The following is a 21,873-nucleotide window of genomic DNA, read 5'->3' on the forward strand; positions in this document are numbered from 1 at the left end:
AGAACTTTAACATCCTTCTCCCTACCACTGCCTCCATCAGACCTTCCAATTAGATTAATTAAACTCCAATTAATTAAAAGAACAATGGCAAACATTTATTGGGTGTCTAGTTTACTCAGTGTCAGGCACCGTTCTACGCACTTTATATATATTAACTTACTTACGCCTCAAAATAACCCCAGGAAGAAGGTGCAATATCATCTCCATCTTCCAGGAGAGGAAACTGAGGCACTGAAAGGTGAAGTAACTTGTTGAAGGTCACACAGCAGCAAGTGGCAGAGCTGGGATTAGTCTCTGCCAGTCAGGCTCCTCCTCTCTGCCACTGCAGGAACCCTTTTTTCAATATGGACAGTAAACACTGTCTCACTTTATAAAGTATAAAATTTAAAACATCTTTAGAAAACATTACAAAAACATGCAAAGTAAAAAAAAAAAAAAAAATCGTTCTTGCTTAGCAAACACAACTTCCAAATTTGTCCCCTCATACCCCTTGTAGCCTGCCAGCCCTGTGCCTTTCCTGTTTAGAAATTCTGGAGAACGCCAACACTTTAATTCTGTCACTTTTCCAACATTTACTCTAAACTTCCTCAGCATTGTTTTCTGGTGAAATAACCAAAACGCATGCATTCAATGCAATCATCAACCAAAAGCCTATTAACAATCAGCAAAGCTGTTCCTACCTATTACAACGCTATATTTAACAAGGGCAAGTCACAGATAATAAAAAGACAATTGAGCTGAGAACTGATAATTCCAGTCTTTGCAGCTGTCATGAGCCAGTTGAAAAACAAATTCACATGAGTGATTGCTGGGCTCTTTATAAACATGGTACCTGCCAGGAAGCAGCTCCACTTTCTCTTCTCTGGACTTTCTGTCCTGCCATAGATGCTGACTCCGTTAAGCCTCAGGTTTTACAATGCTTTTATGCGCTTTTATGTTTTATATGTTTCTGAGGACGATCTTCTGTGGACAATAAAAGAAGTCTCTGAAAGGTACTAGAAAATTAACACTTAAGGAATTAAGTGCGTCTTGTTCTTGTTGTTGCTCTTTTTTTTTTTTTTTTTAGTACCAGAGATCAGCATGGTATAGTCTAACAGAAACAGGTTTGAATTCTGGCTTTGTTCCTCAGGAGCTGTGCAGCCTTGGACAAATTACTGAACCTCTCTGAGTTGTAGTTTCCTCTTCCGTAAAGTGAACTAATTATACTTCCTTTATAAGGTTGTAACACTTGGTCAAAAGCAGGCACACAAGAACGTTACTTCCCTCTCCTTCTCATCGTCAAAGCTGTAAAAAGTGAAGTTAGTTTCAAAACCAAGTGGCACTCCTGAGATTCTATTTTTCGTTTTAATTTGGCACGTGACCATAGAAGTTCCCGAGGGACTCTTACTTTACGATGCTTCTGGAAAGCATTACCATATGGAAGGCTTCTAGCTCTCAAGGGGGAATGGGGAAATCTATGGGGAATGGACATTCAATCCAAAACAACCTCTCTCTAGAAATGAAATTGTATTTGTATCCAGCTAAACAAATCCACAAATCATTTCTATGAATTTTACAGGTCACCTTCCCTCAAAATTTTTCCTTTACTAAATCCCTGATAAAAATAATATATGCTACTGGACATAAAACAGAATGAACGTTGATCATTAAAGCCATTTCTAGTCAAAAGTCAAGAGCCTGCAATATGCTCCTCAAAAACACTAAATTGCTCCTAGGCTCCACGTGACGAACCTGGCCATGAGTAACACATGTTGAACATGACTCGTGAGTAACATGAGTTGAGCGGATTCCCTTTCTCCAGAAAACTATCCATGGGGTGGTGTGATTTGCCGCAGAGAGAGAGGCCTGGACCGAGAGCCCTCTCGCACCCAGAGTTGCCGTGCTCTTCCGCTGTGGGTGACTGTGTCCAAATGGGAATGGTGACATTGTCCCTTCAAGGACACTCCGTTTTGTTTTCACCTAACAGGATACACCAATAATTTGTTCAGAAGTGGGAAGAGCTGGATTAGACAGCTCAAGGGTAGAGCTCAGCGTGTTTCAAGGAAGGGGCTCTGTGAGCTGATGCGGAGAAAGGATTTATCGCAAAGGCTGCTCCCAGACCCCATAATTAGATGAGGAAATGAGCCAGAAGCCGTAAAACTCACTGGCGGCCAAGTCACGGCTTCTCCTCGGGTCAATCATCCGCACTGCAGAGAACCAGCCTTACCTCGGGCATCAAGAAGACCACCCTCGGGGCACCCCTCCCAACCCTTCACTGTGCGCTTGGGGCCACCTGGGAGCTTTACAGGAATGGCCACCCTTGGGCCCCATGCCCGCGGGGCTGACTTCACAGGTCTGGGTGCAGCCAGGTCTCTCTGACTGTCAAAAAATCACTCTCCAGCTGATCCCAATATGCAGACAAATCTGCAAACCATGACCCTGGGCTCTTCTGCTCTCCAGGCTACCTGAGCCACTAGATCCTATTCCCTTTGAGAATTCTTTTCCTTTTTTTTTTTTCCTAAAGAAAGAATAAAAAAAAAAGTACGAAGTCATAAATTTTAAACTTTTCTCAAGAAAGTTCGAGGTCAGAGTCCTCGTTGTGAATTCACCACTCTGCCCTGCCTCCATAATAAAGACTACAACCCAGTCGAAGTGGTTAGAGCACAGAATGTATTCCTCAGCAGAGTGTAAAGGGTGCCCCTTTCATAGAGGGTGTGAAGGGAGATGCATCAAGATGTTTCTGGAGGGAAGAAGAAGTCTAAGAAAGTTTCACTGCCTTTGGATATCCTTATAAGAGTTTTCCCAACTCTCCCTCTTGACTTCACTGGGCTCCTCCTCCTTGACTCAACTCTGTAGCCTTGTTACAAATCACTCACTCTTAGACAAGGCCCTCCCTCTCTCCTCCATTCTCCAGCAGCCTCCTGCCTGCCACAGGCCGCCTCTATCCCCCACCTCCACCCCAGGTTTCCAGGCAGATGCTCACTGCCAAGGGTGTGACCCATAAATACCACTGGGGCAGCAGTGAGCGAGATGGGTGGGGAGAGAGGGTGTGTCTAGAGGTCTCTCCAGGCCTGGTTCCTGCCTACACAGCCATCCTGATACAGGTGGGACCAGGTGACAGGAGCTTCTGAGTCTGGCCAGCAGCCAGACATTCCCCCAGCTCACAGGGTGGATTTGACAAGGCAACACAAAACAGGAAAACAAGAGACGTAGGGTTCTAATCTCACCTCTGCCCTTCACTAGCTCCCTGACCTTAGGCAAGTAACAGAAACTTTAGAAAGAGCCTCAGTTTCCCCATCTGCAAAGTGGAAACGAATGTTTGACCACTGTTTTAGTCCATTCAGGCTGCTATAACAAAAATGCCATACACTGGGTGTCTTAAACGACAAACATTTATTTCTTACAGTTCCGGAGGCTGAAAGTCCAAGATCAAGTTTCCAGTAGATTCAGTGTCTGGTGAGAGCCTGCTTCCAGGTTCACAGATGGCCATCCTCTCACTGTGTCCCCATACGGCGGAAGGGGCAAGGCAGCTCTCTGGGGCTTCTTCTGTAAGTGCGGTAATCCTATTCATGAGGGCTCCACACTCATGACCTAATTACCACCCAAAGGCCCCTCCTCCTAATAGCCTCATACTGCGGGGATTAGGATTTCAACCTACGAATTTTGGGAGGACATAAACATTCAGTCCATAACAACCAGACTCTTCACAAAGCTTTTTGACAAGAAGTGCTCAAATTTAAATACAATATAAATTCTCTAAATATTCATTGAGTCTTCTATGAGTTGGACGTTGTCTGCCACTGGCAATAGACAGAGGAAAAAATGTCACTGGCTTCAAGAGGTACAGTACATTCTGGAGGGGAGGCAGAGATATGCAGGTAAAACTACACAATTCAATGCAATAATCAGTGTGCTGGTTGAAAAGCCTGCCACGGGAAACCCAGACAAGGGAAAATTTAAATATGTCCCTGAGATAGGGGTAGGAAGGATAGGAGAAAAAAGGTAACCGCAAGAGTGATAACATCTAACATTTATGGAGCTGTATATGTCAGGCTCGGTTCTAAACACATTATGTATATAATAATTTCAGGCGAGCCTCAAAACAGTCTTGTGAGGTAGACTAGTACTGCTATCCCCATTTTACAGATGACGAATCTGAAGTTCAGAGAGTGCTATGGTTTGAATGTGTCTCCTCAAGATTCAAGTTGAAATCCTAAACCCAATGTAATAGTATTTGGGGGTGGGGCCTTGGAAGGTGATTAGGTCATGAGGGTGAAGTCTTCATAAATGGGATTGGTGCCCTTATAAAAGAGACCCCATATAAGTGATATAATATTCTCTAGTTCCATCCATTTTGCTGCAAATGGCAGTATTTTATTCTTTTTTATGGCTGAGTAATATTCCCCTGTGTGTGTGTGTGTGTGTGTGTGTGTGTGTGTGTGTATGTGTGTGTGCATGTGTACATTACACCTTCTTAAGCCAATCATCACAATACTGTAAATCTATACTTCAATAAAAAATAAAATAAAATAGACCCCACACAGTGAGAAGACTGCTGTCTATGAACCCAGAAGTGGGCTCTCATCAGACACTGAACCTGCAAGGTGTCTTGATCTTGGACTTTCCAGCCTCCAGGACTCTGAGAAATAAATTTCCATCATTTGTAAGCCACTCAGTCTATGGTATTTTGTTATAGCAGCCTGACAGAGGGAGAATCAGTCATTCAAAGTCACATGACTAGTGAGTGGTAGAGCTCGGCTTTGGGCCTGGGCTTGACCTCAGGACCTGGATCTTCAGTTTTTGATGACACTTCCTCCATTGCACCTGTGAAACCGTATCCCAGCTCCCAAGTCATTGCCCGGCCAAGGGAAAGTCAGACACACCCTCCTCTGTACTTCACACTTCTTTATTCACATAGCTCTCTAACCCTCCCATCCTACTGTCATTGTTTTTGTGTCTGTTCACACGTGTCCTGCCCCCCCATTAGCTTGGTGGTCCTTAAGGGCAGGAGCAGAATGCATCAAGTGCCTCATAAACAGCTGGTATTTAATAAATGTTTTCTTAATGGGTGAAAGAAAGAACAAAATTATTCTAGGTTTCAAAACACAGGCAAGAACTCACTGGGTAGTTGGAGGGAAACTTCCTCAAAGTAGAGGCAGTATCTTCCTCACTCTTATATCCCCAGAACCTAGCACTTATAGGTGCTGCGTAAATGCGTAATAAACTCTGGGCAGAGGAAACAGTGTGAAGAAATCCAGAGAGATTTAAGGCTACACAGTGAATATGGGTAATCTGGCCAGGATGAATCAACTAGCCAGGGTGTGTGGGAACAGGGAAGTGCTTTTCAAACTATCCGTGGTGAAAGATCAGCTTTTCGGTTTTATTTCTAATTCACCATGGACCAATACTTTTATAAGATGCAATAAAAAGAACTGATAGAAAAATGAAATATAAAATGCAAGCCAAATTTTTCATTAGATTCAAGAGATGTAAAACTTGCTATGAAAATGTCTAAATGTGTTCTCTCCATGTGGGTACTTACCTAGTGTCTGATCATTAGCGAAGAGTCTGTCTGCAGAGCAAGCTTTGTGTGGCACTGAGAGGGTGGGAGGATGAGGTGCAGAGCAGTAGGGAAGGTGAGCTACAGTCGTGGTACCAAGGACTGTGGGTTAATAATGTTCATGGAGGGCTTTCTGTGTGCCAGGCACTGTCCTAAGTGCTCCATGCATATAACTCATTTAAATTCCACAACCTATCTGTGAGGTTGGTGCTATTATTACACCCATTTTAGAGATGGGGACACTGAGGCGCAAGACAACTAAATAACTCTTCCAAGATTCCAGAGCATGTAAGAAGCACAGGCAGCCTTGAACCTGTACAGTGTGAACCCTTAACCACTAGCCTGTGATGCCTTTGGGGAGCTGCCAGACAGGAAGTGACATATTCAAACCCATGTTTTAGAAAAATCACCCTGGTGGCAGTGTGCGGGGGAAAGGTCAGTTAGGAAGCCACGGCGACAATCTGGATGAGAGGCAGTGGGGGTAGAGGACAGCAGACCAGGCATGTGGACTAGTTTGGAAGTGGACGTGGCAGGCTATGGTGGAGGCCAGGGGTATCTGAGCTGGAGAGAGGGTAAGAGGAGGGAGGGGTTTCGGAGGACTCAGGGGTCCAGAGCTTGGCATCCTGGGTGGATGGAGATGTCTACAGACTTAAAGAAGGCAGGAAGAAAAGCAGGCTTTGAGGGCAAGATGATGAGGTTGGTTTTCAAGAATGTCTACCTGAATTTGAAGAGCCTAAGATAATCTGCAGTTGTGTCTTGGGAAAATTCTGCAGACTGCAATCTTAGAGTAGTGTATTGCATTCAGGTAGCTACTATTTTTACTCCGGTTCTGCTAAACCACTCTCCTCCTCTTCTCCCTTCCCCTTTGCCCCAGTTACACTTAAAATAGTTTAAAAAGCAGAAATTCCCCAATGCTAACTCTCCTCCCTTTGAAAGTCACACACAGTATATAAAAGTGTTCTGGTCACCAATTCCAATTTGTGGCGGAGGCTTCCACACTACCAAGCAATTCTTGACACCAGCTGAGTGTCCTACAATTCAACTCAATTCTGACATTATCTACCTGGAGATAGCATCGGATTCCACAGGTTAAGGGCTCAGAGCGGCTCACAGAACTTAGAGAAACATTATACTTACTAGATCACTAGGTTTATTATAAAAGGATATGACTCAGGAAGAGCCAGATGGAAGAGATGCAGAGGGCAAGGTGCAGGGAAAGGGCACGGAGCTTCCATGCCCTCTTGGAGAGGACCACTTTTTCCATAACTCCACTTGTTCATCAAAGGGAAGCTTTCCTAACCCTGTCCTTTTGAGTTTTTATGGAGGCCTCATTACATAGCTATGACTGATTACATCACTGGCCAGGGGTGACTGATTCAACCTTCAGCCCCTCTCCCTGCCCTGGAGGTCTGAGGGGTGGGACCAAAAGTTCCACCCTTCTAATCACATGGTTGAGTCCCAGGGAAACAGCCCCCATCCTTAGGTGTGGTCCCAAAGTCACCTCAATAACAGAACAAAAGACACCTTTATCGCTCTCATCACTTGGGAAATTCCAAAGGTTTCAGGAGTTTTGTGACAGGAACTATACAAAGATCGTATATATATTTCTCATTATAAATCACAATATTGTTCATAGCTGTATCCTCACAGAGTAGGTAACTGATAAAATACCTGTTGAATGAAAAAAGATCATTTTTGTGTTTATTGAAAACTGAAAAAAAGGATGAAGAGAGAGGACCTTTATCCTTGATAAGCTAAACAGTTAATAGCAAAGAAACATCTGAGTACAAGAGAGACACATCTCAGGGCAATGCCTCTTCCCTTGTGTTCCTTTCCCTTCCAGGAGGCCACCCCCTCCAGCCCCCACACCTGGTGGACACCAGGACAGGTAACAGGGTGCCCCAGAGAGCACTGACTGCAGAGCCAGCAGACCTGGATTCAAAGCAAGATGCCACCACCTCTTACTGCTGAGCTCCTAAGCAGTATTCAACCTCCCTGAACCTGCTTCCCCACCTGTAAATGGAGCCAGCACTGCCTACCTCAGAGGGCTACTGCAAGGCCTGAGAAAGTGTGTAAAGGTCCTAGCACGTGTCGGCACATAGATGTCACTCAAGGAGTAACTATCACCATCACTGTCATCAAATTAACTGCCCACACACTACACTCTCTCAATTAGTGTTTGTCAAGTGCATCTAACTGTGAGAATAACTTCAACTGAAGTTAAAGGTGATGGGTATTATATGAGCACTATGATCATACTATTAATTATAATAATAATAGTTAATGCCTGAGCACTTACTATTGACCCCCTGAATGCTTTACATACATTAGTAGCTCTTTAATTTTTAAACCAAAGATAGTATTTAATCAATTCTAAGAAACATATTCTGTTCACATTTTAACATCCCTGATACTAGGATGACTGTAGTAGTCAGAATGGCGCCCCAAAGGTGTCCCTGCCCTAATCCCTGAAACCTATGAATATGTTATGTTACACAGCAAAAAGGACTTTGCAGATGTAATTAAGGGAGAGTAGGCTGGAATATCCAGGTGGGCCCGATCGAAGCAAATGAGCCCTAAAAGCAGAGAACTCTCTCTGGCTGGAAGCAGAGGGATGGAGGAGAGGGGACCTCAAAGAGATTCCAGGCATGAGAAGGATTCATCATGCTGTTGCTGGCTCTGAGATGTAGGGTCCAAGTGCAAGGACCCAAGAGAGGTCTTTGAGAGCTGAGGTTGGCCCCCCGCTGACAGCCATCAACAAGGCAAGAACCTCAATCCTACAACTGCAAGGAACTGGATTCTACCAACAACCTGAATGACCCTGCAAATGGATTCTTCCCAGAACCTCCCAATAAGATTTCGGACTTGTAAAACCCAGAGCAGAGAAACCAGCTAAAACCGTGATGACTTTTGATGTCAGAATTGTGAGATAACACATGTGTGTTGCTTTAAGTGGCTAAATTTGTGGTAATCTGTTATGGCAGCCATAGAAAACGAATGCATTCTTAGCATTAATGGGAGCTACAGTTGAATTGGCAGCAATTTCTTTTTTCTTTCTTAGTGGCTCATAGAATAACAGCACATCTCATAATTGATGGCACCTTAGATCTGTTGAAATATGGTGTCATTATCTTTATTTTGCAAATGGGAAAGCAGAGGCTCTTCGAGGTCAGGTGACTTGCCCAGGTGAACCAGACTGCAAGCCTGAGCTCTCAAGCCATCATGCACACCGTCAGAGAGTGCACAAGGGCTGGAGCATCCTGCCTAAAGGCCAAGGAATGGCTAACGTGACCCCCAGCCCAGGCCCCAGTCTAACATGGGGTCCCCAACATGGTTGACCACAAAGACCCAGCCAGGTCCAGAAGGCAGTTGCCCTCAGCAGCATTCATTTATCCATTGATAGAGCACTCCAAGGTGCCGGATACCCTTCTAGGTCCTGGGCTAGAACAACAGACCAAGAGCCTGTTCTTACAGAGCTGAGACTATAGTGCAGGAGCTCAACACTACAGCGACAGGAGCACTGGAAGGAAAACAAAGCATCCAGAGAGCTGAAAACCCACCTTCACAAGGTAATAATCCACACAGTTTGGAGCTCAAAAGAGAGCACTGGGGGTGGAAGATCATAGCGTCCTTTCTAGAGATTTCACGGGCCTCTGCTAAATGTGGGAACTCTGAGAAGGAGAATTTGTTGTGGTGCTGGGGTTTTCTTGGTTTTGCTTTTTTTGTTTTGTTTTTTTTCTCTTTTTTTTTGATGGAGATGGAGGTTAACTTTATACAGGACTGCCTCATATGAATTTCTAAAAGCCAAAAATAAAAAAATAAGCCACACACAGTCATCTTTTCCCTCAACCAAAATTTCTCTTTCAGTGGATTTCATTTTTAAAAAGATGAAAATTAATTTTATATTAAAAAAGCATCCCAAGAGCTGAGTGAAAGAGCACCTCACAAAGAAAGATGACTCTGTGGAACTCCAACCCTGCACCCTTCGTCGAATCCTGAACTCTGGCCAGTCTCTTTACCTTGTACTTTTACTTCCCTCTTTTCTTTCACCCTGGAAATAAGAGCAGACAGCTCTCTGATGGTTAAATCAAAGGACGAACAGGAGCCCTATTCAGCAGGTCAGCAGGTACGCACACAAAAAAATGTGGCATGTATGACTTTTCAGGAGATGCATATGAAAGGAAAAATCTAGATTTCTTAGAAGATTTTGCAGGAAATGCCATTGGAATTTATATATTCTCAATCTCTCTTGTTTTTGTTTGAGAGGGAGAAATTCTAGACTAGAAGGTCATCTTCATAATGGTTTTGGAGAAGCCCCAGTTTAATGATACCATTAGCTGAAAACTATTTATAAATCAGACATTAGCAACTGGCATAAAACCCTACTTTCCACTTCTCTCGAATTTGTACTGACAATTTGGCAGCCCACTCTACCCTTGGGCCCAAAAGAGCTATCACATTCTTAAGTCTTTATTTTAGAGATTTTGACAGTGGTGTAGGCAAGAGGCTTAGCTTCAGGAGGAAAGGTCAATAAACGCCCACGGGGGGACCAGCAGGCCTGGTCTGCCCACAGGAGAAGATGCACAAATGGCCCCAATCCTCTCACTCACTCACAATTTGAAAAATTTAACCAACCCTAATTACCATTTCTCATCAATGAGATTAGCAAAAATAAAAAGAGCTGACACCCTTCGTGCCGGTGGGGCTATGGGGAGACAGGCCATCTGACACGCTGCTGAGCAGAGGGCAAAATGAGCCAACCCTTCCCAAGGGGCTGACAGGGCCCTGCGAGTCAGCAGTCCCGCTCCCGGGAATCAATCCTCTAGGTCCACCCACACAAAAGCAAGATGACACCTTTATTTGTTGCAGCGCCGTGGGTAATAGTGAAAGACTGGGAACAATTCAAAGGTCCAGCCACAGGGGACTGGTCGAATAAACCATGCTACATCTACACGATGGAAAACGATCGTGCTGATAGAGATCTCCAGGACAGACTGCTAATTTTAAAAAGCAAGACACAGAACAGTATATATAATATACCACTTTTTGTGAAAGAAGGGGGAAGCATTAAATACACACACACACACACACACACACATACACACACACACATGCACACATACGCACACCCTCATTTGCTTGTATTTACAAGTTGCAGCCTGTAGAGAATGTGGAAAAGGCTTGGACGGGAGCAAGATTTCTCAGTGTTCACCTTTTTATATGCGGGTAAACCATATAAATACATTACCAATTTTTTAAAAATGGAGAGGTTGTATAAACCATTTTTCACAGGAGTGTGAAGAACAGGACAATCCCAGCTTGGAAGAAACAAAGCTGACGAGGCTTCTGGGAAACCTGGGTTGATGCAGGTGAATTCTCACGTTGGCATCAGTAAATCAGAGGAACCTGGATCCAGAGCTCAGGAGGCGTGCATGGAGAGGTGGTCTCTGCCCTGTGCAATATCACCTGCTGGGTGTGGGTGTCCCTGAGCCCCTTCACATTTATTACAGCAGGAGGAAGTCAGAGAACTGGAGGTGAATGGGAGGCAAAGGCAGAAACGTGAGGATTCCCTCCCAGGCAGCATGCCAGGCGCATTATTTGCTTTCTGGATTTGGACAGTAATGGCTGAAGCATGCTGCTCATCAAATATTTATGTCAAAAAAGAGGGCAAAGCATGTGCCGGAATATCCTCCTTAATTCAACAGAGAGATATTCCTGAAAAGTTGAGAATCCTGGAATTTTGTAAAATCAAATCATACCGTAAATGCAACAGGTAAGTTTGCTCTCTCAAGAAATTCTGTGAGGGACTTCCCTGGTGGCGCAATGGTTAAGGATCCGCCTGCCAATGCAGGGGACACGGGCTCGATCCCAGGTCCAGGAAGATCCCACATGCCACGGAGCAACTAAGCCCATGTGCCACAACTACTGAGCCTGTGCTCTAGAGCCCACGAGCCGCAACTACTGAGCCCACGTGCTGCAACTATTTAAGGCCGTGTGCCTAGAGCCCATGCTCCGCAACAAGAGAAGCCCGCGCACCGCAATGAAGAGTAGCCCCTGCTCGCCACAACTAGAGAAAGCCCACGCGCAGCAGCAAAGACCCAACGCAGCCAAAATAAAGAACGAAAGAAATTCTGTGGGAAATCCTTATTAGGAATTGTTATCTCCTGCTATTCCTGTTTTGGGAATCTGAGTTTGCCTGAAGAAAGCTGCATTTAACCAGACTAGATGGGAAAGGCATTCACGTTTCTGCACCTTTGGGCATTTTTCACAAGGTGCGGCCTCTCCATAAAACAGCAGAAGGCCAAAGTCCTAAGTGCAAGCCAGCACCTCTATGCATAGAACCACTGTCTTAGCAGTTTGACCCACTAAACGTGGCTGATCCTACCTGCTGTGCGGATTGCCCCTCAGGAGAGGAGCCAAGAGGAGGTTAATTCTGAGAGTCTGCTTTCTAAAGGATCAACTTACAAGAGAAGCATGCAAGCAACAGCAGCAGCTAGCACTGCAAGGGACACAGACAAACCTCCTTCCTCAGTTGTCAGTGGCTTTAGCAACAAGGCTCCCCACTTCTTACCCTAAACTAGAAAAGTCTTTCTACACAAGAAGCAGCCACTCATAGGTAAATTCCAAAGGCTCCTGCAGCCAGTGTCCTTTGCATCCTGTCCCCTGGAGGAAGGCCCACAGCTGGTCAATAAACACCATGGATCCCTTTGTCCATTCCCAGGAGGCACCACTGCAGGAGCCCCGCAGGTACCAGGCAATGCTGAGCACGTTTGTTGGTGCTGGACTCAGAGTAAACAACGTCAACAACCGCTCAAGTGCTGGGCTTTACCTGCCCCTTAGGAAATGATGAACTAAAGAGGAAGAAGCCTGTCACAGGGAACACGCACCACTGAATGTGCCTGTCCCAGTAGATACCATCAATTTTACCTTTTTGATTAAAAAGAACACTGGCTCATCCACTTCACTGGCACACACTACAGAGAATGTGGTTGTATTCCTTCATTCCACTGGCATTTATTAAGTACCTACTACGTGCCAGACTCAGCCGGCTCATGTCATTTTGAGGGTTATTGTGGCTGAAGGTGCTGGGAGAGGCAGGGCTGCTGCTGCCAGATTGTGCCTTTGTGTGACTTATGAAAAGGCCAGCCCTCCAAGTGCACCCAGCCTTGCAGGCTTGACGGAGTCAGAATGAAGTGCCTCGTCCTCCTGGCAGAGGCAGTTCTAGCCCAGGACACATAGTTTTTGGAGAGATCTGAGCCCCACTTAACTTCCTTGGCCAGCTACTCTTGCGCAGTGAACAATCTGTACAAGAGTTCAAAGCAGCCCTGTCAAGAAGTCACAATCCAACTCTTCTGCTTCTTGGCCAGACATTCAACCTTCCCCTGACAACCTGTCTGAGCAGCCAATCATGACCTTACACACCCACATGAAGCCTCATGGTCTAATGTGCAGGTCACGGTCTAACAGTGCAAAAGGTTTGGGTAGTTTAGGTACAGGACAGGCACCAAGTCTGCTGGCTTCAACACTTTCCCAATCTGCCTGAGGTTCTGGTTGAATAAACCTGGTGTGATGGTTTCATATCAATAAAGTCCTCACTACGCCTCGATAAAGTCCAAGCAGCTTTTGGATCTTGATTCCTCTTTCCATCCTTAGATTTGTTTAGCTCACACTGAGAGCTGAACTGCAATCATTTGTCTCTGAAAAGCAGGCAAACTTTGAGGTCACTGCAAGCTTGGGATCTTAGTCAAAGGGCTCCAGTGAGGTCACTGCAAACTTGGGATCTTAGTCAAAGGGCTCTTAGTCAAAGGGCTCCAGGGCTAAAGTTTAATGTCCAGTGCTGAGGGACATCTTGGCTGGTAGCATCTGTATCTAAGTAAGAGCCTGAGTATCCAACATGGGTAAAGTTAAGATTCCACCCCCACGGGCTCATGTGGGTTTGCACACAGCCACTGGGGATGGAGGCAATGCTCTCTACGTGGCACGCAAGCGCGGCGATGACCGCTGATTCAGAGCCCACCCGGGGAGCGTTTGTGATGACACCAACCCAAGTTAACTCAGAACTTACGCTCCTCTTCTCAGTCAACCAAGGGGATCCTGTGTCAGTTACATGACACTGACTGCAAGAGGAATGGTAGTCTATTCTGTAAGAAAGCAAATGGAATATAAGGCCTCCTGACCCTCTGGCCCCAAAGTCACCTGCTTACAGTCAATGAATGTGAAAAATTACAAAAGATTCTTAGCAACTGATTCACTAAAGCTGACCTAAAAGAAAACCTTCTTTGAGCTACTAATTCTCCAGCAGAGTTGAAAATATCAAGTCTCTGAACAGTCTACAACACCCTGGTTTTTATTATACAGCAATCCTCCAAAATGCAGACCCATTAAGAGAAAACAAAACCCTCCTTGTCAGGGGATGGCAACCATGACACTCCCACCTAAGCACTTTTACGACACCCAATAAAGCCTGACACAATAAACCAGACATTTAAGTGACACTAGAAATGATTTTCAAGAGAGTCGGCACTAAATGGAATAATCCATCTAGAAGTAACCTTCGGTCAAATCACCTCCACCCTCTGCCCTGGGTCCAAAGTGCCGGGCTCACCGCTCTTCCCTTTATTCCTGAGGGAGAAGTGGGGAGACGGGGCCTGTCGCTGTGAGCTGGCTCTAGAGCAGGACTTAGCTGGTGCCCCCATCTCCTCTCAAGGCCCTCTTTGGGGATCCAGGCACGGGAGAGACCGACGCTACGGATCCCTTCAGGCCTGCTGGGTCTCCGAGGCAATTCTGGCAGCTTCGACTTCTATGGCTGCAGAGGGCAAGGAGCCCAATAAGCCCAATGGCAAGGCACTGGTAATACTCCTCAGGCAGGTCATCTCACCCCTAAGAGGAGACCTCTCCTCCTGTTTCTCTTGGTTTGAGTTACAGCTTCTGAACGAAACTTCCTCCATAAGGAAGCACTTTTAGCTGGAAGCACCTCCATTGCAGCTCCTGGCAGAGCTCTTAGTGCGCAGTACATGGAGTCAGAACAACTCTGGGTCACATCCTCGTCTTGCCGCTTAGGGAGCCTCAGGTTTCTCACCTGGGCTGCTGTGAGGACTGGGCAAGATCATAAACATAAAGGGGTTAGACTGGGGCCTAGGATGTAGAACAGCTCCGTAAATGGAGTCGCATGATTGAAGGTATATTCTTTTACCTATTGAACTCTCCCATTAAACTAATGGCAGGTATGTCTTCTTCGTGACTGTCTTAGAGGCCTCTGACACGTGGTAGGTGCTGTGTACACACAGCTCCTCAGTGCAGGGCTGGGACATGACGGATCTGGGAAGTGACAGTTTCCATAAAGTCAAGGTTGGTGAACCGCGTCTGCAGGCAAACCCAAATTTCAAACATCTCTTAAGGAGATAAACCTGCAAACTTCCAAAAGGGCCTCTCTTTCACTGCTAAATAATTCTCACGTGTAACTCAAGGACCTTCGATTGCTATGCAAGCTGGTGGTTTTTCTAAAACAAAACCAAAATCCTGCTATTTGTAGCTAATAAACCAGGTTTTACTGAGTAATTGTTACACAAATGGATTATCTTTTATTTTTTATACATGCTCATCGGCGAAAATATGGGGAGAAGCGCCACAATCCCACCATCCATTTCTCTGTACTTTCTTCTCTATGCATAAACTTGTTTTAAATTAGTTGTAAGCGTAATAATGCACTGTAACTGGGCAACCACCCTTCCCCTACTTAACCTATCCTAAGGTGGACTTCATGGATTATCGATTTTTTTTTCAAGGTTCTAATAAGAAAGGAAAATGGGACTGAGATCTAGGAGAATTAATTTGTTGAACAAATTAACACTGCACTCCATTTCATGTTTAAAAGACACAATGACAATTGCCTGATTGTATTCTCTTACTTCTTAAGCACTGCTTGACAGGACTATATAAATTACTGAACCTTTTTAGATTTGGGGGAACCATTAAAATTTCATATAGTTGTTTTCCTGTTACAAAAATAATGTATGCTTATAACATTTAGAAAATTTTAGTAAGTAATAATTTAATGTTAATATTTGTTGAGCATAGACTATGTGTCAGGCACTGTTCTAAATGCTTTGGAGAGATTTAACTCATTTATCCCTCCCAACACCTCATTGAAGCACAGAGGTATTAAGTAACTTGCCCACACACTACACACCTAGAAGCATGAGCCTGGAATCCATCACTATGCTATGATGTTCTAAGACAGAAAAGAATCAATAATTTATTCAATCGAGTCCTCCGCTGCTTCAGAGTATAATGTCATAGGCAAGAAATGATTCATAATAATACTGTACCCTTTACAGTTATTTAAAAATATTATAAGCATGATCTGAGTCCCTGCGGAACAATTAGTAAACGAGAAGTCATCTGTGGCACAAGCCACGATTCCAATTGGCCCAATCCTATGCACCTGACATGCATTAAGAAAACAACAGACACTGAAAAGGGTTTGTTTTCAAGATGGAAGCGTTTTTTAAATTTTGCACATGAGTTAATGACATGATGAGTAGATTCCCTGAATTAACGGAACACCCAGTCTCACAAAAGTTTACCATCAGTCACAACGCTTTTACAAAACGTTTATGAAATGCCGCTGATCCTTTCCTAAACACTTTAAAAAAATATATTTATTCATTTATTTATTTATTTTTGGGTCTCCGTTGCTGCGCGCGGGCTTTCTCTAGTTGCGCGAGTGGGGGCTGCTCTTCGTTGCCGTGTGCGGGCTTCTCATTGCAGTGGCTTCTCTTGTTGCGGAGCATGGGCTCCAGGCAGCGGGCTCAGTAGTTGTGGCTCACGGACTTCACTGCTCCGCGGCATGTGGGATCTTTCTGGACCAGGGCTCGAACCCATGTCTCCTGCATTGGCAGGCGGATTCTTAACCACTGCACCACCAGGGAAGTCCCCCTAAACACTTCTTGAGGCTTATCTGTTAGCACTGGACATCAGTACGTGAAAAATAACTGTATACTCCAGGTCACATTTTTTTCATACTTTAATTAAAAATCATACTAGGTAAAAGACAAATATTTCTGTTTCTGTTTTATGTCCTACCCAGGGCTAATAAGCATGACTATTTTAAATATAAATTCTCTTCAAATTTAAAATATGAGTAATGAAATGATTGCCTGGCTCTAAAAATATTATACAACTATAACTTCACACTAAAAGCACATTAGAACTGTTACTCCAGTAATCATAATTATTCATACTGCTGTGGTAGAAACATGACACACATATGTAAACAAATATTTTAGATATTTTAGACAGATAGATGGATAGACATCTTGCTCTATATATCTATAAAACCAGGTAACTTCTTTGGACTTTAATTGCTCTAGCATTCCAGAAGCTTTATCTATCTACCTACCTATCTACCTATTCTATCTACCTATCTATCTACCTACCTATCTATCCATCTATCTGTAAAATCAGGTACCTTCTTTACCTGATTTATTTGCTCTATCCAGTGTTTCCAGAAGGTTCAAACTGCCATCTTTTAATTTATCCGATAGCCGGCTGCTGGTCAGTAGATAAAATATCTAATAATTCTGAACATTATCTGTGTATTAGGTGCAAAATGTTTTCCAAAGACTGTTTCATATACTTTCACAAAAACCCTCAAGACAGAGACCACTATCATCCTCATTTTACAAATCAGACTGAAAACGGTTAAATAACTAATATTCCCAACCACATCTGTCCAACACCAAAACCATACCTCAAACCACTGTTAAGCTGCTTCTCTTCCAAATCAGACTCCAGAAAAATTTGACTTCCACAACTTGCCTCCCTAAATTAAGCTTAAGCTGACATATAAAACTTAAAAAAAAAACCCAATAAAAATCCAACACAATAAATGACATAATTCCAAATTTGAAATTTTCTTCTCTCAGAAAGAGGTAAACAAAACTAATCTGATATTAGCTAGCCATTTCTTCAAGTGTTTCGACTAAGCAGCTTTTTGCTGTCACAACATGATGACCACCCACGTCCTTCAACAAGTGACAACGTAAGCTCGACACCGCAAATCTCATTGTTAGAGAGCGAGGCTTTCAAATGAGACTGGAGCTTGCGACACTGAAAATTTTTATAGTATTAATCTTTCCGGTTTCTTGTGAAACACAGATCCACATTTTTATGTATTTCTACACAAATCTAAATGCTGTCCAGATTCAACACCTTCCTGAATTACCTGGGTTAAAAACAGTAAAAATACAACTGCATTTTTTTTTTTTAATAAGGCCTAAAGACGCAGCCCTTAGATTGTTCAGCATTTTTTGGACTTAAACCAGGGTTTTATGATGTTAGTTTACCGTTAGAGAAGGCAAAGAAACTGAACGGTTGATCCCAAAGTCCTTTTATCACTGAAGTCTCTGTAAAACGTTTGATTACTTTAAAAAATTATGTGTGAATCACATGTTTGTTTACTGAAAAAAGGTCTTGCTGACACATACACTTTGGTTTTTTTTTTTTTTAAAGAATCAAAACAGCTCCTTACTTGAATGTGACTGTTTTGGCAACAGTTAAACGCAACCCCGTCACTCTAGCGCTGCCGGCCTTCCTGGTTCTCCTAGGTGAGGGCCGCCATCCTGCGATAATTTACACGCAGGGCTGAGAAGCACCAGCAATGGTGCAGTGTGGTGACTCGCACTTTCAAAACAAAGCCAAACTCGGCTTTTAAAGTAGAGAACACACAGACACAGTTCCTACCTCTGACAAGGTCCAAAAGATTCCTTATAGACAGTCTATTCAGACGAAGCTACAACAGCCCCAGGAAATATAAAGTGTCCACAAAGACAGTAGGGGGGCGGGGGAGGAAACAACTGATGGGAAGGAAGCTAATCATGTGAAGTCTGCCCAACTCCACAAGGTCTAATACATCCCGGTTTGTTTCCACTCAGAGCAGCCATTAAACGTGCCCTGACACGTGGGCGCGGGGGACCTCCCTTCTCGCCGGTTTTTGGCCATTTCCTTCTCTGTGCACTTGTTTGTATACAACCTCGCCCGGACAGGGGTGACCACAAGATGACAGGCCTTGGCAGTTCCTTCACTCAGATTTCTAGTTGCCCAAAGTTTCACTCCACGGCGGGGTTTTAACGAGAATCACGGGGTCCTTTTCCAAAGTTATGAATGGTTTAAGTCAAGTTTACAAGACATAAACAGAAGGCGAGGGACAAGTGAGTGTCGGGCGACTTCAGTGACAGCGTTTTAAAATTAGCTTTAACTGATATGCCCTAGTTAAAATTTAAAAAAAAAGAAAGTCACTCTGATCCACGCAGTAAGTGTCGGGGCAATACTTTTTAAAAAATCACGCAAGCCTCACGTCTGAGTCTTGACCTCCTCATACCATCTGCAAATACAGTCTCCGGGCCACTCACTGCTCGGGGGTCCCTCGCGGGATGTGTGATCTGAGTCCTCGCTGTGACCCGCTATTTCCCCGCCAGACCCCCAGCGCCGAGCGGGTTCCAGGTCTGCGCACACGCCGCCTAGTCCCCAGAAAGAACGGAAGAAAGTAGGGAAGAGGGGCGTGGCGCCCCGGTCTCCCCCAGTTGTCCGGCCTCCTCCCGAACCTGGCACCACCGCAAGCACGAGCGGGGAACGCCGGAGCCTCCCAGCCCCATCCTGGTGCTGGGCGCACGGCCGCGGGCAGACCAGGAAGCAAGCGAGCGAGCTGGGAGACCTCTCCTCCCACTCCCGCCCTCGTCCCGGGGGCCGCATCCCCAGCCCTGGCCCCGCAGGGCCCCTGGCTTCCTGCACCCTCCGACCGCCGCCCGTCGAGGGCGAGAGCGCCGTCTGTCTCCGGGTCTCGGCGTCCCTTGCCCTCCCTCCCCCATCCCGGTCTCCGGCGCCTAGTGCCCCGACCAGTCCCCGCCCTCCGGGACACTCTTTCCTCCTTCCTTCCTTCCTCCGTTCCCTCCCTCCATCTCGCTTCCCAGCACCGGGAAGTCGGAGACGGCTCCCGAACTGGCCAGCCGACGCCCCGCGATGCGCCCCTGTCCCCTCCGGGACCGGACTCGCCACCTGCGCCCGCCGCTCGGTGCTCACTCGCCTGCCGGTGCGCTGCCCCTGCCGTCACCGCCGCTGCCGGGGACTCTGTCTCTAAGGGCTCCTGGAGACGACTCCGACCTCTCCTCCTCCTCCTCCTGCTCCTCCGGGCGGGCGCCGGCTCCGCCTCGCTCGGGTAGGCGGGGCGGACAGCCCGACGGGCGGGGCGGCGGCAGCCCCGGACTCCTTCCTCCCGGCCCGGCCCTCCTCCCTCCTGCCCAGACGCCCTGGCTGTTCCCTGGTTCGGCCGCCGAACCCGTGTCAGGTCTGGGCCGGCAGAGGGGAGAAGTCGGGAGCGTTGAAGTCCTGCAAACGTCTGGCCGCCTTGGCCACCCCCAGTTTCCCTTCCCCGACTTCCCCGAATCCTTGGAAGTTCAAGGATTCTCGGGCCACCCCACTTCACAGCCCTCCACCGGGCCGCTCTGACTCCTGAGAAGTTTCCTTCGCGTGCGAACGCTCGAACGCTCGGCAACTCTTAAGGCAGACGTCCCTTAGGCCGCCAATATGCACGCCGCCAACCCCCTACACAAAAGTTAGGCTCTGCTCCAGGAATTTCTTAAGAAAACAGTCACAGTAAAATTTAAAGGGCCCTGGGGCCACAGAGAGATTTTGCTTTCCAGAAAATGGAGCTATAACTGCGGATTGTTGAATTTTTAGTACATCCACTCATCAGGCGCTTCCCCTCCATCTCTCGCCGTGAGATTTGTGTTTCCGAACGCCCAGTACCTGGTAGAGTTCTGCTTAATGAATGGATTCAGGGTGGGGTAGTTTGAAAAGCCACTTCTGTTTCCACAGACTTCTGACTATTCGTATATACAGCCATTCAACGAACGCCCATTGAGCACCTGCTGTGTGCCAAGCATTGCAATAATGGTGATTGGAGAGACACAAAGATGAATCAGATGGGGGACTCACCCTCAAAAAGTCCAGAAAGAGTCCAGAAAGAGTCAAAAAGTTGGGTGTGCAGAAATCTCACCACTCAGCGGACTTCTTGCAGGTTCCTAGGTATCTGCGTTCTTGTTTGACAGGGTGGAGATAAAAGAGAAGAGAAGGCCAAAGTAGCTCACTTAAAACCAGTGTGGGCAGAGTCCAGACTTGAAATGGAGTCTTAAAGCGTTGGTGAAGGATGTCTGTGAGTTGAGTTTCACCAACTGAGGAGAAGTGAGGCCTAGGGAAGCCAGGAGCCAAGGATTGCAGTGAGGACATTATCTTCACTCTTTCTTCCCTCCTGACCCCTGCTCAAGTATCATTCTCGGTGAAATCTTTTGACCAGGCTGCAGAAGGGGTACTGCGGGTATAGGAAATCTGTGGTTGGATGCTTTGCCCCAGGACTGTGATTCTTGCAACCTGTGGATGGCGGTAGCTGTTGGTGTGCAAGCCACAGGCTGCCAGGGGAGCTCTTTATTCCCCGCTTGGTACAGTGGCAGGAAAGGCTTGACTGATTCACAGACACTGACAGTTGCAGGAATACTCTAAACAGAGCAGCCTGATGCCATCTGGGACTGAGACCATCATACACTGGAGTTTGTATCTTTTGGCCACAGACTACAGAATCGACTCCTAAAGCCCTACCACTGATTTCCACTTCTGGAGCCCTTTATCGTCTAGTAAATGCTTTCATGTGTGTAATTCTCATCTGGAAACTGAGGCACCAAGAATTGAAGGGGTTCATTGAAGCTTTTCTAATTTAGTGCTATTCAAAGTGTGGTCCACCGAACAATGACCATCTGGGAACTGTTACCCATCTGTAATGGGATAAGCACAGAAATTGAAGGTGAGCATGTAAAAACTTTTATAGCAATTTGAGTAATTTTCTGCCTGTTGAACTTAATAACTAAAAATATGGCCTTGTATTCTGTATGTTTCTTTCATTTTTCTCGTTATCCATTTTGTATTTATCATGTTGGATAAAAGCATCAGCCTGCAACAGATTGAAAATAAAATCCCACAGATAGTTTGAGATGCAGTGATCTAGTTAGGAGCAAGGCAAGAATAATAAGAGCTAACACCTTCATGGCAGATGTTGCTTTAAGTGCTTAACATATATTAACTCTATTAATCCTCCTAACAACCCTAGCAGGTAGGCTCAGAGAGGTTAAGCCATGCAGTCCAAAAGTGGCAAAGCCAGAATTCAACCCAAGGGGTCTGGCTCCAGACTGTGTGCTTTTACCCATGACCCTCCATCCAGTCATTCTTTCTGCTCTGCTGTGTCCAAACTTCAGTCATTCACATTTCATCTACATATGACTGTGCCT

The 21,873-nt window shown here is 45.6% G+C and overlaps 1 protein-coding gene across 3 annotated transcripts in view; it reads right to left on the reverse strand.

The window, feature by feature from the left end:
- Positions 1 to 20,035, reverse strand: part of GNG12 (G protein subunit gamma 12) — a 123,630-nt gene extending 103,595 nt beyond the window's left edge. Inside the window, exon 1 of one of the 3 annotated variants that reach the window (XM_057554312.1) lies at positions 19,619 to 20,035. The gene's annotated coding sequence lies outside the window, so the exon portion shown is untranslated. Of the gene's footprint in view, positions 1 to 19,594 lie in introns of all 3 variants that reach the window. The other 2 variants (XM_057554306.1, XM_057554296.1) reach the window with 2 other exon arrangements.
- Positions 20,036 to 21,873: the final 1,838 nt, after the last annotated feature.

The sequence above is a fragment of the Balaenoptera acutorostrata genome, chromosome 1, assembly GCF_949987535.1.
Source record: "Balaenoptera acutorostrata chromosome 1, mBalAcu1.1, whole genome shotgun sequence".
Lineage (NCBI taxonomy): Eukaryota > Metazoa > Chordata > Mammalia > Artiodactyla > Balaenopteridae > Balaenoptera > Balaenoptera acutorostrata.